Source organism: Ischnura elegans, chromosome 4 (genome assembly GCF_921293095.1).
Source record: "Ischnura elegans chromosome 4, ioIscEleg1.1, whole genome shotgun sequence".
Lineage (NCBI taxonomy): Eukaryota > Metazoa > Arthropoda > Insecta > Odonata > Coenagrionidae > Ischnura > Ischnura elegans.
In genome coordinates this window covers 4,997,914-5,018,368 of record NC_060249.1, presented here as the reverse complement: position 1 = coordinate 5,018,368, position 20,455 = coordinate 4,997,914, and positions in this window count along the sequence as shown.

Below are 20,455 nucleotides of genomic sequence, written 5' to 3'. Positions count from 1 at the left end.
CGGTCTAAAGACCGTCTCGATTGTATCACGTTTCTCCCGTTCACGTCATTCCATTAGGATAGACGTCAGATTCATTTTGATAAAACAGAACGTGGAGCCTGTAATATTTAAAGTAAAGCAACGAACATTACCTATAACTGTCTTAAAATGAAGTGCAGTGGATTTTGTCGCAACTTGAGCAAGATAACGAGTGCCCGTGTCATGTCGATTCTTGAAATGTTCAGTGTCATTTTTGCCCATTTCTGTGCATTTATTTCAGTAGTCATCTCATCCCTCATATATTAGGTGTAAGATTTCTTTCTTTTTGTTTCTTGCGAATTCATCATTTTTGGCATATTCGTTTCGTTTTTGCAGTGTGTCATTTATGTCTCGCCTAAGTCCGCATCACCCCCATCTCTCATTAGTGTTTAAGAGTCAAAGTGTTCATTCTTTTTTGGGTAATAAATGTGTTTGCTATTCAAACGCTGTGTGCGAGGTCATTCATCTCCTTGCTGCGCTTGAGCTCCCATCTTGACCGCGAGCCGCAGAACCCACGTAAATTTAAGAACTTATATCGTAATCTCTGTTCGACGATGCACGGTAAGTGGGCGTGTATCGCTACAGTATATTGCATTTCTTGCTTCTTTTTTATATTGTTCCTCCTTATTTTTAAATCTGCATGCTTTGGTTCAATAAATTTTGCATTGGTTTCTTTATTATAGGTGGAAAAAATATACAAAATAAAATATTATGCCAAAAATATTAAGCTACTAACGTGTTCTTTAAATTTTGCATGCCTATATGCTGTATGAATTTTTACTTATGCACGTTTGGAACTAGATGTAGTTCATTTATTTAACTTTTTGCCTTTTCAATCTAGCATGGATCGAAAAAAACAAAACAATATCTACAATCATTGTTATTTGCACGTTATTGTCTTTTAAGAATGCATTATTATGCTTTAATCGGCATTGAATGCTTACATTTCATGTAACCCGTACGCATTTGTTTAGAGGAGATTAAAGCTAAAGGAAAAACCTGAAAAATTAAACTCTTTGAATGTATGTCTACCTAATTTAAATTGCATGATCAGATACGCCTCGAATTTATTATCACGTAAATATTACGATGTACATTTTTACTTATTTTGATTTAAAACTGTATCTATCAGCTTTAATCTTGACAAGAGTTTAGGGTAGTTGTAGTCAGCCCCATGACACTTCCTATCCCACTCCATTGGGAACCCATGGTCTTTTATTGAAGTCGTTTCCTCAACCTGCCGCGCGTTTGCCGGGGCGGCGCCACGTATTCTGGAGGGCAAGAATTAGCGGGTAAGTTAATTTCCGTATTGTTGAGCGCATACTACAGGTGAGTGGAAATAGTCATTTCTGTAATTAATTAAGGAGGAACCATCATTTCAAACATGCCCGAAAACCTCCCCTTATTTTGACATATGTTGTTGCTCATTATTTTTTCTATCGAATAGTGAAAAAATATTACTATGTCATCGGCCATTTAAGAAAGATTTATGGATTTGAAAATGACGGATTTCCACCTTGAAATACATTGTCTTTATGGGCGAATGATGACCTTCCCTTGTAAAACATTTACGTTACATACAACGTTAACCGTAGGACAGTGACTGCAATTTGCCCAGAATGTGAAAGTCAACCAGGGCACTATCTAAGGCCTTGCTTTCAAATATATCATAAACATTTGTGAGAATTTTTATTGAAATGTTTCAATTTTGCAATAACTCTGAGGTAACATAGATTAAAAAAATGTTTATCCCATAAATTTATATTTTTCTTGCCGTTCATTGTGTGTTCTACTTCTGTGACTTGAAAAAATTAAATATACGGCCGTTGAAACAAAAAAATACACGTAAAGACTAATTCCAAGATATTTCCGTCATCAACCTAAGGAATCAATGGTAGAAGAAGTATTATAAACGGAAATATGTAAAGTTCACTCCTTCATACAAGGAAAATTGCATGTGTGTAATGCGGGTTGCGTGAATTGTCAATTACTGGTGACGGGTGGCATACATGTATGTCATTAGGGTTTTTTACAAATTGCTTGAAATAGAAACAAAAAAAATTGCAAATTCTGTTGTATTACTTCCAAGACCACCGTTATGAAGGAAAATCACCCATCCGTCACTGGAGGTTTCGGTGAAAATATCATCCGCATTGAATGTGTTAAAGTAATTCCTATATGCGATTACATTTTATTAAACATGCGAATAATCATGACCGGAATTCAATACATCCCTTGAAATTGTCGGCGTATCGCTTCAAAAGCGAAAATGATAGAATATAATGAGACTTGCGATAGTTTATCTGTTCTTCTGAATACTACTTCAAATTGTTTTACGTTTATTTCGAAAAATATGCATCGTTTTCAACTTGTAGAAAATACTTATTTAAATAGAAGTTCTAAGCGTAAAGTAGAAAATCTAGCGCATTATGTATTTAATCATCAGTTTAATTGATATTAAATGTCTAGAATAAGGTGTACAGGTAAATGAATGTACCACGAGACAAGCATATTGCTGTTGGGTACCGACTATGTAGTATTTGGAAATACAACTTCGCGAACGTACTAATTAATCGAATATTCACCCATGTAATTCTTCGCAAGTATAAAATAAAATAGACAAGAGTACTTCCTTTTTCACTGACCAAACAATTTACTTTGATACGTTTTCCAAAGGTCCAATTAGCATAATTTGAATAAACAACAGTAAATACATTTACCGGCTTCGGTACGGTTTTATCGATTCCGCATTTTTCCACCGATCTTCGCCAAATTTAGGATTTATGACTTATTTAACATTATAAACAATCTTAGGCATGGAAAAAAGCCGGCTACGGTACGGTTTTATCGATTCCGCATTTTTCCACCGATCTTCGCCAAATTTAGGATTTATGACTTATTTAACATTATAAACAATCTTAGGCATGGAAAAAAGCTGTAGCATAATTATTTAATTGTTATAAATATGGTACATATCTTGATTAGGAAGTGGTTACTTTTACGAGGAGGCAGCCATCTTGTTTGACAAAAGACGATCGGCGAGGCCGTTCAAACTTTGATTGAACTTAGAACGATGGAGTTCAGCAATATAAAATTACTTGTTAAATAGAAGAAAATCAAAGTAATGTAAACACTGAAAGGTAAGCACATTTTACCCACTTCTACCTCCCACCCTACCAACTGGACCAGCTCGAAGGATATTTTTTCTAGTTGACCAACTCGTACATGTGCCCGGAAAGTGATTTACCCACTTTACCAACTGGACCAGCTCGAAGGATATTTTTTTCTAGTTGACCCACTCGTACATGTGCCCGGAAAGTGATTTACCCACTTTATCAACTGGACCAGCTCGAAGGATATTTTTTTCTAGTTGACCAGCCCGTACATGTGCCCAGAAAGTGATTTACCCACTTTACCAACTGGACCAGCTCGAAGGATATTTTTTTCTAGTTGACCAGCCCGTACATGTGCCCAGAAAGTGATTTATCAATCGTTTCATCAATGGTTTCCAGAATGTCCAAGTCCAAGTATATTTCTCGTTGTTGTTTTCCGCAGTTCCCAGCTTTGCAGCTGTCTCCTGGGCGTTTCGTTTAGTAATGTTGCAGGCAGATTAGTTGATCACGTTTTACAGATTAAAAGAGTCATGGCATAATAATACTGGACAGGGAATTAGGGGATAGGGATATGGGAAGGGTTGAGGGCACATTTGGGGAGGCGGTGTTTTGGTTTCAGCGGAGGTTCGTAGTCCCAAAGATTTTTTAACAGTGCATTATTTGTTTTATCAAATGTAAGGGCAAATTTTTCTAGAGCAGACTTTAGTTTCGCTAGAATAGGAGTAATTTTGAGATCCTTTCTGATGTTTTGGTTCCGGATAAACCAAGGCGCGCCAATGATTTTTCTGATGATTTTATTTTCTGTGGTTTGTATTTTCTTCAAGTGAGTTGCCGCTGCATGCAGCCAAACCGGTGATGCGTAGCTTAATAATGGTTTTATCGTAGCATTGTACAGGAGTAATTTTGTCTTCGTGGGCAGCGGCGATTTGGAGCGCATTAGCGGAAACAGGGATGCATTTACTCCGATGGCTTTCTTGATACTATTTTGGATGTGGATCGCCCAAGTTAGTCGTTTGTCCATTTCAACTCCCAAGTATCGGGCAGACAGGCGTTTTGGGATTCTTTTATTTCCGTAGAAGAGTTGCGGGCCATCGCCGGCTTTTGGGCGTCGGGAAAAACACACATGTTCGCACTTGGTGGCATTGACGGAAAGTTTCCAATCGGTGGCCCAGTTTTCGTACTCGTCCAGGTGGTCTTGGATTAAATCTGCAGTCTTCTCCGGGTCTGAACCCTGGGCAAGGATTGTGGTATCGTCTGCATACAAAAATAGGCTGGTATAGGGGGAGGTAGGGGTATCGTTTACGTAAAGGTTAAATAGAGTCGGAGAAAGGATTGCGCCTTGTGGTTTCCAGAATGACTTTTCGTAGGAGTGGCCTGCACCGGAAGATTTCCCCTCATAATTGCTCATCCCCGCCTGAGTTCCGTCCCACCCCAGCACCCCTGTTTCACTCCACAGGCCCGTTACCTTGTTCAACGCTGATTAAAATATCCAAATTTCCCTCTCATTCCCTGCCACTACCTACTACTATCATTTGTTTTCGATCGTCTTTCGTCAAACAAGATGGCTGCCTCCTCGTAAAAGTAACCACTTCTTAATCAAGATATGTACCATATTTATCACAATTAAATAATTATGCTACAGCTTTTTTCCATGCCTAAGATTGTTTATAATGTTAAATAAGTCATAAATCCTAAATTTGGCGAAGATCGGTGGAAAAATGCGGAATCGATAAAACCGTACCATCCCCCATTTAGCTATTCATGAAGTCATTGCAGGAGGATAAAAATTAGGATACATTCCTAAACAATCGATGGCAGCTGACATAAGTGAGTCCGTAGAAGTTGCAATGCCAGCCTTCCAAATTTACTGAAACTTCAGCTAGGAGCAAGTATTATTTAATTATCCTGATACTAATGATTTGAATTACATTTGGGTTCTAACTGACACATTAGTTTCTAATTTTCACTAATCAACTCCTTATGAATAGTATGGATGAGGCTATTGAATGGAAAATCTACAAAGAAAGAAACATTAAAGAGCTTTGTGTCAGTGATTCGACAGGGACTTCAATCTTCATAAATCATGACATAAACATTGATTATTTAAACAATGATGGACACTTTATGTTGGGAAATATTGCAAAAATTTCTTAAGAAATTAAAAATGCACGTCAAAGATTCGGTATCCTTCAACAGAGGCACTCGTTGAAATCGCTTCGATGGAATTGATGGATTCACTTTCGGCCACATTTCGTTTCCTCAAATAATCCAAGCTCTTACCTTCACCTTCAGACACAAATTTGCCTTTAAATCGGCATAATGACGCCATCACTTCAGCCCAAAGGTATATTTAATAACTTAAGGCTAAGTAAAAGGGATAATAAAACGAGTAATATTGTCACAATGCAACGTAACTCTACGAGGTAACGTAAACAAACAAAGGTGCTCAACCGGTGTGAAACTACGATATGTTAGCAGCGTTGTCGAGTTGGTGGTCAGCAATTATAAATAAACCATTTTTCCAAATTAGGTTGAAATTAACAGAGCAAAAGGTCTCATTAGTTAAGTTCATTTTATTCATCACAAATGATGTAGTTATAAAGCTTTACTGTATTTCCAGAGAAAGTACTTAAATTCTTCCGATACCTAAGAGTCAATATAACAGCCATTCTTCATATCACTAGATTATTCCATTTTAAGTAAAATTCATGCATTGTACAGCTATTTTGATTGATTTTGCATTACTTTTAATTTTTATGAATGACTAATTTAGCAATTATAACTCGTTGTTATCGAGTTTATCTAACTAATGAAAGCAGTATTTCGAAGCGCAGGTTCCTCCTTAAGATTTAGTTTTAATTTATTTTCGAATGTTAGTCTTCTGCATTATTTCCTTATTGTTCTACATTAATATTTCGTGATTATATCGCGGATTTACTGAAAAAAGGAAAATGCCGTGGACGTGTGTGGTACCGCGTTGCACCACTGGTTATGGCCACAAGACTTCGGGGATTTCGCTTTTTAGAGTCCCCAAGGACCCTGAGAAGCGATGAAATAGCTGTACGATTCCATTTTTTGGTGTGCTAAAGCTCCGAAATTTATACATATGTTAAATTACAGGTTCTGCTGTTCCAGTGGTCAATGTCATTCACAGTGGAGGAATGAAGTAACACTGAGAAAATGCAAGATGTGCGACGGCTTTCATCTACTATTCATCATTCTCTCCTACTAAATTGAATCTCTTAGAATGATTAGTAATTAGAAATAGAAATTAGTAATAGAAAGAATTAATAGAAATGTTAAATTGTGAGTACTTAAAATTTATTTTTCATGAAATTACCTTGCATTGATTGTATAAATAATCTCAGTTTCAATAGCAGTGTGTAATCATTCTGGAAATGTAGATTTGATGTGTGTGTACATTATATAAGTTGGAAAAATGTGAATCGTTTTCATTCTTAATACCTCTTTCGATGATTTCTTTTAATGCAGCTGTTATCGATGGTGCGTGCAACTCTCATGAAAAGTACATTTACCGCGTATTAGCAGTATTAGCCTGTGGTTTCTGTCGTACTACTCATCTTATTTTTGGGTGAGGGATAATATTTCAGATTTGCCAGCACCTGAAAGTGATCAGACATCCGCAAATCCCTCGGATTATATCCATTGCACTGTTTTCGTGGAAGTTTATTCGGAAATTATTTGCAAAATCTCTTTCGTTCTTATCTTTCATATGGTATTTTACTTCCTTAAATCTCAAATTATTCCTTTGGTGAGTCGGCAAGCATCGTTATAAAATAGCCTTTAACGGTAATAATGGTACTTCCGGAAATTATTCACCCTGTTCAACGATTAAATATGCCTATTCTATACCCGCAAAACGTCCCTAGGATAGAATCATTTTTTTAGGTTTGCTGTGCCCTGCCATTATTATTATCACTTGATCGAGACTCAGGAGATTAAAAACATTAACATACGTCACTTCATTAGAAGTATTTCACTTCGGCCTTGGTAAGAAGCCGTTTGCGTTTCTGATATTATATTTGTTAATAGTGTTTGAAAGCAAGGAATAACATCTATATTCTTATAAGGCCGTGGAAACATGCCGATGGGCTCAGAGGCAATGGGGCGTACGTAGCTTCTATGACAACTTATATTAACGTTTACCACAAGATAGCTATAAATAATTATTTCCTTAAAAATACCTTTCCTCACTACATAAGGTTTTAACTGCTGACAATCTTTCGTTATGGCTGTAACTGATTTTACAAAGGTATGGAAGCAGACGAAGCTGAAATCCAACGCCTTCCATTTGATTAATACTCACGTATGAGAACGATTTCTAGGTATTTTTCGCTATAAGATGTTAAGTGCATATTAACTTGTTAACTATAGTAACCACTGTCGATGTGTTTATATTCATTTTTGCCATAAATTAGTTCATAATTACTGAAGTATCGTATACAGATACGTAGGGAACTTGCCCTTCAGGATAGGTGGCGCCCCTTCCGGCCTCAACGGGAAACGGCTTCATTAAATGACCATCCCTGAACGGAGAGTGTCCAGACCTTCTCATATTCTAAGACCGTGGTTGTAGTGCATGCCCTCCTCAAATCCTAACTGCAGCCTCAACGTGGCGAGGAGGTGGCAACAATCGGAAGCCATTTCATTGAACAGTTAGAAAAGTCATAGTTCCTTTTGGACACAAGCCTATAGAACTCGCATTCCGTCATGTTTGAAATGTGAATAATTAGTAAAAACGTCTCTGTTTCCTTTTCGATCGTTTGCCTTGTCCCACACAGCACATCGTTGCCAGAGGACGTCCGCTGCGCGTCCGTCGCGTCCTCTCAGTGTCCGCGGATTATCAGGACAGCCAGAGGACATCCGCCGGCTGTCCTGGCCATCCGTCCGCACACTGTCCTATCTTGGATGTCCAGCGGACGTCCAGCTAGTGTCCCATTATGCAGGGTTTCGGAGTTTTGGTTTCCTCTTAAAACACTCACCTCCTCAAGGAGGAACTCCGAGAGAAAGTCTCGAGATCCTCCTCCGAGTAGGGAGTATAGGAGAAGGGAGAAAGAAAAAAAACTCTCTCTCGTTTCTGAAGCCAGAATACTTCCTCCCGATCGAGGAAGAGGAAATTTTTCGTGGAGGAAGAGTTATTTTGAGGATTATTTTAGGTAACCAAGTGTAATCCTCTTGTTGGAGTGTGGACTCTGGGAGGAAATTATAAACTATTTAACGAAAAAAAAATTTGACATTTTTACCGCTTCTATAGTTTAAGAACAACAAATGTACGCTATTTTTAAGTTTTACATTGTTTATAACAATTAATTAAGTTTAAACAAAGTTAGCAACAATTTAAGTAACATTTACGAGCGTTAAAAATTTCTACATGCCTTACGGGTTAAACAACAACAATTGAACGAACTTATGACTCTCTACATTATTTATAAAAATTTTTAAAGTTTTAACAAATTTAGCAACAATTTTAGCAATTTTCAAAAAATTAAAAATTTCCGCATGTTGTACGGTTGAGAAGCGTTGGATGAACAATAAACCCGTACTCTTTCATGATTATAAAAATTACTTAAATTTAGCAACTTTTACAAAAATTAACAACAGGAATAATGGAATTTATCGATTTTTACTGACATTTTATATTATGTACCAATGTCCTGCCGACGTCGCGTAGCCGTCTCGGGGACATTCCATTCCTGCAGGTTAAATGAACTCTTTCAACTTATTGATTAATTAATATTTACTCTCTAGGGATTAAAAAATCTCAGAGGCGATTGATTGGAAAGTATTTTAATGAAACATAACGCTTTAAATTCATTTTAATTTTTAATGGTAAGAATTCTCCTAAAATTATCACGGCATCGATGGCCTCATTCCCAGATTAGACATTGTAATTGTCCAATTTAAGGATAGGCAATAGAAGGTAAGTACTGCCGTACCTTTACTTTATATTGAAATTCTAGATTTTTTGGTGGCGAACGAATTTTGAATCTACCGCTACTCCGCGATACAGATTTTCCCATGGTTCTCCACATTCCTCCGTTCCTCCTTTCCAACAGAGGAACCGGAATGGAACACCGGAGACAGCATGGTGGTTTGGCGGTTACAAAGATGCAGCTACATGTATTCCAAGTAAGTTTGATGTGACATCCAAATAATTTTTTCTTGGCGTTCACTGTCGGCAGTATAGTGTTTCCGCATGCTCCTTATATTTCTTATAACTCAGCCTGTAACATCTCGAGGAAAAATATGGCTCTGCTTGGAACAACATGACCGTCTCGGTAAAACCGTTACTTGGCAACTAAAGGTAGCGTCTTTTTCCGTTGTTCATGGTGAAATTTTCGCTTTTGTTCCTTGTTTACATGATATAATTTAAAGTGGAAGTTCTTGTACTATAGTCTCTGTACGCGAGAACGTATAGGAAATAATGTAAGTGCTAGCGTATAAAATAGAACCTGTTGTTTTGATAACGTAGGCTACGGCTGAATTTGTTGTCCGAACGGTCCGTTTGGTTCCGTTCCTAAATCAAATCAAGTAGGGTTCTTGGCAATAAATATAACTAGGAATTGACCCACATCTCGTGATATTAACATATATATATAACTAGGAATTGTACTTACGTGTAACCGGGGGATTTTGCAACACGCATATATGATTAATAGGTTTCACGTAAATTATTAATTCTTTGAAATCGGAGTACACCGTGTGATTTCTTTTGATATGTATATTCACGCACGCATCGAAAAAGAACATTAATGTTATGATAGGATGTTAGAGCGTAGGTTTCCGCGGCGATGGTTTGATCTCTGCATTTCTCCAGGGTTTTCTTCCGCGTCAGATTGTTGGTTGACAACAGTTTCGCTGGCTATCCTGCCAGCGTCTTCAGGTCGAAGGGTTATGATAGGATATGGCGATTAAGGTTATGATAGGATAACCACCAATGTTTAGCCTTTTTACAAAAAGTTTTTATACTCTTTATCTGTTTGATGGAACTAGGTTAATAATTAAAGATTTTAGGTCCTAAATAAATAAATGATCTATTATGTCAGTAAAGATAAGGCTTAGGGATTAAAAAATTACAATGCCGACGTAACTTTTATAGCGTTTAATATATTTTTTCTGCCCAACTTTGCTAACCTACTAAATTATAAACTAATTTAACTACAAACTAAGTAACTGTGCTATTAGTCATCCATGCATTTAATTTAGTGGAAACTATAGGACGACTGTAAGAAACTTGGGATGAATCTAAACAAGGTCTAATTATAAGTGATATATTGTGTAAACAAACCTTACGGCTATGTTACATGGTTCATTTATTTGCTCAAACTGCTGCATGAAATCTTATACCCAGAAAATAGAACTTGTGCATCTTTTCGTACAGCCATCGGTACACATTTTGGTGTAGAGTATCGTGAACCTGATATATTTACCTGGAGGCATTTACTGACTATAGCTTTCATGTAGTGGAGTTGAATAAAAATACCTTATCTGTATTTTATTTAGTTCCTATTTCTATTTATAAGTTTGTATGTCTCTCTTCTTATAATTGTCTGTATACTTATTTGTCTTCATTCTTTACAGATGTTGCTCTGAACCAGGACGATACAGCCACCAATTCTAGTGTGAAAGTTACAGTGAAGAGTTGGCTGGAACATGCTAAAGCAAGGCATGAGAGAGAGGTGTAAGTATTCGTTTGATTATTATATAGGTTTGGGCAAGGAGGAATAATTTTGGTCTGGATACTTTTTTCGCAAGTTGCTCCTGTTAAGGGAGCTCATATAAAGTAAATTTAAATAATTATTGAACATCTTGTAATACAAGGTTCACCCTTCCATGCTAAAGGTAGAGAAAATAGTATTGTTATGTATTATTTTCAGATGCAGATTCCACTACCAAGTAATTCAAACATTTGAAAACAATTTTTGTTCTGCATATGGGAGGTATAATTACCAAAAACATGGTTGAAAAGGATCTCATGCTCTATAAAAGTTCGATGTATAACACCTGTAGAACTTAAGAATGGGATAACTTATTCAACAGGGATGGTAGTTGCACAGTACTACAGAAGCTACTATTTTCTAGTAGCTCTAGCTAACTAAGATGTTTTGAAGTAGGTGTTGTTGTAGGAGCTATAGAAATTTCAGTAGCTCACAGCAGGCTTTAGCTGCTATTCACCTGTTATGTCTCTGTCGAAATGTGAATATTGCCAGTGAGCTAGGTTTTCACTTTTGCCTCGATACCAGACTACATTAGAAGATCTATTTTAATTATTAAGATTGGAAGAATTCGGAGATCTAAATCATGGAATGGCCTTAACTACAGCAAGTTTTTGCTAGTTTTTCAAAGTTTCTATTTTTTTAAGTTGCATCTCGGCCAATGCAGCTAAGTGGTTTGTGTGCCAAATCAGTGTGGCTGTTTTCACACTAATCCCAAGAGATCTAGTCCACTTAAACTTCCTCCTTTAAATTTTCTAGTTTCCTTTACTCCTATATCATATTCAGCTCCTCTGCATTAGTCTTCCTTAGCTCCAGCTTATGTAACACAATTCACTCTAGTGTAGTCATAATCTTCAAGCAGAGACCAATTGTTCAGAAATATTATCCTCCATTCGAATGCTTTTTCCAATATCTTTTTCGAGACCTCTACTTAGCTGTCTGGCAAGGATGGATCAAAGAATTTTTTTCTAGATGGTGCACCAGGGTCTAACAGGCAAACAGTCTTCTCATATTTGGGATTAAAATCTAGTTCAACAATTGTTCTATGAAAAATGTTCTTAATCATAATGTATACATTACTAACATATTAATATTTTTACTCAAAATCTTTTCTTATTTAAGAACAAGAAAAAGTTAAAGAAAAGTTTGTAAAATGTATTCAGCCTGTAATGGACAGGTTTCCTAATTTTGAAACCTTAAGAATGTTAAACACGTGACTAATAAGACTGTAGCGTCCTGTCTTATGTAATCTGCTTGTTACGTACAAGATACAATTTCTTGCTACAATGAAATGTTTATATACTTCATTATTACAGGAGCAGTGCAGGAGAGCATGACCGCTGAAAAAGATGTGGAGGTTGCCATCTAAAACTGGCTAAGGCACGCCAAGGAGCGGTTGCAGGGGAAGAAGAAAATTGAATAATATGTATGTAGTTTCTTGCATTGTATTATTTTAAGAAGCCAAATAAATATTGTGCATGGAATTGATGCCTTATTTATTTAAATTCTTGTCTGGACCTATTATTTATTTGTATAGAACAAAATGAAATCCTAACCTAAACGTGTCCTCAAGGTGTCCAGAGCGGACAATTTCAGGTCGTCCATAGGCCACCTTTTTTACTGACATGCGGACTTGCAGCGGACATCATTTTGTATGAATTCGGCTGTCCGTAGGATGTCCATAGGCCACTTGGCGGACAATCACCGGATGTCCGAAAGGTGTCCGTGTGCTGTGTGGGGTGTATTATTTTAGCTATTACGCTTGAAATACGTTTTATGATTATTTCAATTGTTCACTTTTATACTATTTCTCCTGGATTTTGCAGTTTCCATGTATGGACCAATTTTTGGCATTAAATTTGTTTTTGTTTTAAAATATTTTCTTATTACTATTATCAGGCGAATGAAAGTTATTGCTTTTTTAAAGAATATATCTAAGTTGAAATGTATAAGCTATATTTATTTTTCACTATTACTGGAATAATATTCTAATTGCTCTCAAAACCGTTCTTCAATCATATGTTAGTGATATGTGATACTTTGTTTAAAATAAAGGGATATATCCAAATTTGCTTACCACTTGAATATATTTATTAAAACAATTTTTAAACCTGAGTTTTAGTTGCTTGTGGATTATTTTAATGATTTAACTGTCTAACTGCTGTATTATAACAATTATGTTTATATTACCTTCCTGCATCCTCCTTCATGTAAGTATATGCAGAATTACCTTTAAACATTAAAGATTTGAAGTACTGCGCTTTTTCCATTTATTTTTTGCTGATGACTTTTCTTCAACGCTGTTAATAATTTAACCAGTCTGAGCGTGTCTCGAAATCTGAGCAATTCAAGTAGTTTTTCAATTGTTTTTCCATGATTGGAGTGGCTGGAACAATTTTTTTGGATGATTTTCCATGATTGGAGTGACAGGAAGCTCATAAGGAATTGTCTTAGTTCCTTAATTTTATCTTCATTATCATGAATTATAATCAGGTCATCTATATAAATCAGAATATACATCCTTTTCTCATTTTCATTCTTCGTATAAAGACATGGATCTGCTCGGCTGCGCTTAAATCCTTTTTCAAGCAAAACATCATTTATTTTGACATTCCAAGCTCTTGCTGACTGCTTCAGTCCATATATTGATTTTTGAAGCTTGCAAACTAGCTTATCTTCAGTGGTTTTTGTGTAGCCCGGTGGTTGTTTCATGTATAATTCTTCTTCGATGTCGCCATTAAGAAATGCTGTTTTCACATCAAAATGTCGGACAAACAGCCTTCGTACTGCTGCTATGCTCATAAGGACTCTAAAGGTGCTTTGTCTTACAACTGGTGCAAAGGTTGAATCGTAGTCTTCTCCATATTTTTGAGAGTAACCTTTTGCAACAAGTCTTCCTTTTCGTCGACAAATATCTCCATTTGAATCATATTTTGTTTTGAACACCCATTTGCATCCAATGGCATGTTTTCCTTCAGGCAATTTAGTTAAAATCCATGTTTTATTTTCTTCGAGATATTTTATTTCTTCATCAGCGGCTTTCATCCACTCCTCTCTTTCATTTGCAGGCAATTCCATTGCCTCTTCTAAAGACTCTGGATCGGGCTTTGGGTTAACTTTAACAGTGTATGATAACCATTTTGGTGGCACCCCCTTGCATTCTCTTGATGATTTTCGAACTGGCTGATCTGTTCTGTCCATTTCCAGTTTGGTGTTATCATCTATCTTGGTGATTGGTATTTCTCTTTCTCTCATCAACCTATCATCCTGGTATGTATAACGCTCAGATGATTCTAGGTCGATATCCTTGATTAATTCCTCCTTATCTGTAACATTTTCATCAAATACTACAGTTCTGCTGATGGTAATTCTATTCGTACTGGGTTGTAGGATCCTGTAACCTTTGGACGTTTCATTATATCCTACCATAATTCCTTTTTGAGCACGTGAATCCCACTTGCTCCGTTTTTCTTTGGGAAGATAAGCATAAGCTTTGCTTCCAAATACTCGTATATGCTGAAGATCAGGTTTTTCAGCAGTCCACAGCTCATATGGGGTTTTATAAATGGCTTTACTGGGCATGCGATTTTGCAAATAGCATGCAGTCATGATAGCTTCTCCCCAATACTGTTTTGGCAAATTCGCATCTAGCAGCATGCATCGAGCTGATTCAACTAGAGAACGATTCTTTCTTTCTGCTATTCCATTCTGCTCAGGGCTGTATGGCACTGTGGTCTGAAACTCAATTCCTTCTTTCTTTAAAATATCCTGAGTTTTCTTTCCTATATATTCACCGCCATTGTCCGTTCGCAGAATTGTCGGTTTTCTTCCGAATTTAGTAGAAACAACTGCAACATATTCTTCCACTTTGATTGACACTTCTTCCTTTAAGCGTAGCAGATATACAGTTGTGTAACGAGAGTAATCATTAATAAATGTGAGAAAATAACGTTTCTTCCCTGGAGTTTCTGTACTCATTGGACCACAAATATCTGAGTGAATGAGTTCTAGGGGTCTTTGAGCTTTGTAACTGCTTGTTTTGGGAAATGATTTCTTCGATAATTTTCCTTTTACACAGTCCCAACACCTCAAGAATTTATTGCAGTTATCAATTTCTATTCCTATAGCAAGTTTATCATCAATTAATCTTTTCACTGCAACTGGGTCTCTATGTCCAAGCCGCCTATGCCATAGATGAATACAATTCCGGTGATTCCCAAACTTCGCAGAATTAGCCATTTCTTGACATGATAATTTATAAAGATCACCATCAATCTTTCCCACAGCTTGCATTATGCTTTTCTTATCAATTATGCAGTCATTCTCCTTGAAAGTCACCACATTACCTTCTTTAGCTAATTTCTTTACCGAGAGTAGGCTGCCTCGCAAATCAGGTACATACAGAACATCCTTCAATAGTATCCTGTTTATTTCTGTCGGAGATATCTTGCAATTGAGGTATCCTTCACCTGTCCCTTCAATAGCAATGAATTCCCCATTGACAACTATTACCTTTCCTTCTTCATTTCGACGAATTCTTGTAAAGAAGTCAATATCATTTGTCATGTGGCTCGTAGCGCCCGAATCTACGTACCATGAACAAAACGCAGTAGCAAACGATGCGTTCAGGCTGGCATCTGTAGCACCTCGCGCCTCGTGACTGTCTTTTTCCTTTTTGAACTCTTTCATTTTTGCTTTCCATATTCTGCAATCCTTCTTTAAATGTCCCCGTTTCTTGCAAACGAAACACTCGCGAGTCTCTTTATAATTACTTCTTTCCGATCTGGATTCATGTGGTTTTCGTGTTTTCAAAGCTGACTCCGATTGCAGGTTGCGTGATTCATCGCATATTATGGACTCATTCTTACGTGTGAATTCATCAATCAGTTTTCCTTTTACGTATTCTAATGTGAGTTCGTCATCTGGACGCGTATCAAGGGCTGTTACAAGGGTGCTATATTCATCTGTCAAACCACTAAGCAAGAGAGCAGCTATATTAAAATCTTTAATTTCTTCTCCGATGCTCCGCAAACGTTCGATTAGTTCTAATGTTGACTTATTCTTGCATTGATTGACCCTTTTTAAGTTTTGATTGATAAAGTTTTCGAAGCAGATACAATTTATTGCTTAAATTGGCCCTTTCATGCACTTTTTGCAATACTAACCACATTTCTCTGGCACTTTTACACTTGCAAATGTGTATTATCTGACCATCCTCGACACTAAGGGATATGGTACTTTGTGCTTTCTCGTCCTTTCCTTTCCATCCCGCCTCGGATTTTTCTGGTTTATCTCCATCAACTACTTTCCACGTACCTTCTCTTATTAGCACCATTCTCATCTTGAATTTCCATGCTTGATAATTATTATCATTTAGCTTCTGGACGGTTATTCTTTCGCTATGAGCATCCGATGACATCGTGAATAATTAAATTGTCCGGATTCTGTTTCTTTTTCTTCTTTCACGATTTTACTTTCTATTACTGCGTTCCTCTTATCCTTGCGTAACCTCAGGGCCCATAACCAGTTGGATTTTGCGCAAAAAGAATGCAGCTTATTTTTTTCGGTAGCTCAGCCCTTTATTTTTCTTTACTTTAGAAAGGCACGTAAACTAGAACAACAATGGTGACAACAAACTGTTTACAAACATCAGCTGTTACTATATCTCCAACAGTCCCTTGGTCCAACAATAGCACATCCGGGACACCATACTTTAAAACCTACCGCCTCACGAAAGCACGTGCAACCGTCTCAGCAGTTTGATCTGGTAGGGGAATCATTTCCAGATACCGCGAAGTGGTCTAAAATCGAAAGGATATATCTCTCGCCATATTCTGTTCTGGGAAGTGGACCAACAATATCGATGGCCACGAAATCAAATGGTCTATCTGATACTGGAAGCTCTTGCAAAGGAGACTTCTTTTTCCCATATGGGCTCCTCTGATTACAAGAGACACAGTTTTTTACGAACTCTTCGCAATCTCTCCGAAGATTTAGCCACCAATACAGTGCCTTAAGTCTACTCGCTGCCGATTGGACTCCCATATGCCCTGCCAGGGGATGTTCATGGTGTTGTTTTAACATTTCTAAGCGCATCGCTTCAGGAATAACAATTTTTGGCCCAAGTGGTCTTTTTCAAAATTACGTCCTGTACGCGGAAGCTCTGCTGCGTTCGCCATGCTTGACAATCTACGTCGCCTCTCTGCGCATCTATCAACCCCTCCTCGCCATCGCCGTTCACGCGTCTAATCTTACGACTCAGCCCGTCAGCATTCAGATGTTTTTCCCCGGCTTCTATGTTACTTCGTAATTATATTCACCAAGTCCAACGAAGGAAACGGCTACTCGGGTCCTTCAAGCTAAACAACCATTTTAACGCGGCATGATCCGTCACAATTTTAAAGGTAGCCCCAATTAAATAACACTTGAAGTGCGTTACTCCAAAGACCACCCCCAATAACTCCTTTTCTGTGGTGGAATAATTAGTTTCAGCGGTGTTTAGCTGCCTTGATGCGAAGGCAATCGGGTGCTCTTCCCCATCAATCACCTGAGAGAGGACGGCACCTACAGCAAAATTTCTAGCGTCAGTGAATAAAACAAACGGTCTCCTGAAATCAGGATATGTTAGCACTGGGCTACTAGTTAACGCTTCCTGCAATTTTTCCATTGCCTCTTGACAGTCAGGGGTCCAATTGAATGCTACTCCCTTCCTCAACAACTTCGTTAGCGGTCTTGCTATGTCAGCGTACTGGTGATTAAAACGCCTAAAGTAATTCGAGAGGCCCACAAAGGACTGCAGTTCTTTAGTCGTATTTGGGGAAGGAAGTCTTTACAGCCTCAATTATGTCGGGGTCGGCCTTGATACCCCTTTTAGTTATCACATGTCCAAGATAAGATAACTTCACTCAACGCAAAATGGCATTTTTTAAACTTCAAGGATAAGTTCGCCTCCCTTAACTTCTCGAACACACGCTTTAACCTTTCCGCGTGTTGCTCAATTCCCTCACTAAATATTATCACGTCATCTGGATAGACTTGGCACTGCGTGGGTTTCAAGCCTCGCAGCACTGAGTCCACTATGTGACTACGTAGGTTTCCGCGGTGTTCAGGTTCCAATTTCTCCATGTTTTCGGTGCAACCGCGTCGGTTTGTTGGTGATGACAACAGTTTCGCTGGCACTGCTGCCAGCGTCTTCAGGTCGAAGATGATGCCGGTCCACATGACATGACATGACGCTGTTTTGTAACTGTGTTAGCAGTTATGTTCACGATGTTCAGCAATAGCTGGTAATCAGTCTTTGGTTCTTTGTGTATATGGCGGTTATGTTTTTATTTGGTTATCATGTTATTGCGGAGGGTGGGTGAGTGCTTTTCTTGGTCTGTGATGTTTAAAGTGGGGGTTTTCTTCATATGTCCAGATTGGTGTGATGAGCGGGGTTTTTGTTTTGTGTAGGGAGTCGTTAAAGGCTTTTGCAGTGTCGTGAAGGAATTGTTGAATTGTTTTAATTTTTAGATTTTGGTGTAAATAGTTGTTGCGGATGTACCAGGGTGCGTCCGTAATTTTTCTTAAAGCCCGGTTTTGGAGGACTGCTAGCTTCCTTATGTGAACCTGTGCTATTGAGTCCCAGGCAGGGTAACCATATGTTAGCAATGGTCTTATCATACAAGTGTACAGGACTTTTTTCGTATGTAGAGCGAGGTGCGGGCTTTTAAGTAGGGGATGAATTGCTGCAGCGGCGCCGTTAGCTTTTTTGATTGCTGCCATTGTGTTCGCGTGCCAGGTCAATCGTTCATCAAGGGTAACTCCCAGGAATTTCACTGTTGGGCTGCGCGTGATATTGGTGCTGCCATAGGAAATTGTTTTGGAGAGAGTTCTCTTCTTTTTTCTTGCAAATTGAATGATGTGGCTTTTCCTAGGGTTGATTTGTAGCTTCCATTTATGCATCCAGTCTTCTACGTCGCGTCGTCTAGATGGTTCTGGATGTGTTCAGCGGCAGTGTCTGGCTTGAAGGATTTAGAAATTATGGCAAGGTCGTCGGCGTACAGGTACATTTCGGTATTCGGATGAGATGGAAGGTCGTTGATGTAGATGTTGAACAGAGTGGGGGACAGTACGGAGCCTTGAGGTACGCCAGAAGAAATAGGGTGCAGTACAGATCGGGAAGTATTAACTATGGAGAAGAAGGTTCGGTCGGAGAGGTAGGATTGGATGAACTTCGTGAGGTATGCTGAGATAGGTGAAAGGTTGAGTTTGGCGATTAATCCTTCGTGCCAGACTCGATCAAAAGCTTTTGATTGGTCTAAGAATACGCCAACCACGTATTTATTGATATTGAAATTAAATTGAATGCTTTCCACCAGCCTAGTGATTTGATGTGTGGTTGCGTGTGCAGATCGGAATCCTGCTTGTTCATTCCGAATAATTTTATTATCGGTGATTTCAGGAAGGAGCCGATTGAGGATGGTTTTCTCTAAAATTTTTCCAAATCCTGATAACAAGCTGATCGGCCGGAAGTTGTCCGGATCTGTAGGGGATTTTCCAGGCTTTGGTAGGTGGATCACTTTAGCAGACTTCCAAGGTCTTGGGAAGTAATTGAATTTGTAGCACGTATTGAGGAGATGGCGGAGGAACAGACGGAAGTTTGAAGTTAAATTTTTAATGAGAGCATTCGTGAAATTGTCTGGTCCAGGCGCTTTCTTCTTTGGAAGTTGATGAATGATATCTGCTAATTCGTCAGGAGAGACAGGTGGAAATGGTGGGCTGGGGCAGAATCGGATCGAGTTGAATGAGATCTTGCATTCATCCGCAGCGTCAGAGTCACTCGCGTCCTGAAAAGTTTTCGCCAGTTGTTCGGCAAATTTTTCCGCTTTTTCGGAATCGGTCACTGCCAATTCACGGCCGAAGTCTACAGGAGGAGTTTGAGTTTTCTTATTCTTCAAGCTTCGTGCAAGCTGCCAAACTGTGTTGTCCTTGAGGCTGAGTGATTTAATTTTATCATCCCAAGTCTTTTGGCGGTGTGCTCTAATTGCTGACGTCACTCGATTTCGGAGAGCTTTGAATAAGTTGCGAATGATAGGGTTGTTGGATCGGCGCCAGCATAGTAAGGCATTATTTCTTCTTTTAATTAACAGAAGTATGGCAGGAGGGAGTGATAAGTCAGCTTGCGGTCTGGGTTTTGGGATGAAGGAAGCTTCTTCGGTGCAGTGGTTTAAGGCAGTAGTTAGGAGAGACACGTGTTCCTCTATTTCTTCCGTTGACGTGCTGGTTCTCGGATCGGGTAGAAGTATTGTCGATGCTGAGGTAGTGAATTTATCCCAGTTAATGACAGGTGGAGGGATAGTTGTGGGATGAGCTAGTGGTAAGGTAAGCAGTATTGGGAGGTGGTCAGAGGACATTTGTGGAAGGGTTGTGGGTAAGAGGAACGGAGATAACTTGTGGGTGAGGAATAAGTCTAGTATATCTGGTCGACGGTTGAGGTTAGTCGTGATATGGGTAGGGTTTGTTGGAGTCAGAACAGTGAAGGGAAAGGTGAGTTCGGCATGATGGAGATCTCTGCCTTTAGGGTTGGTCGATTTGCAACCCCAAGCA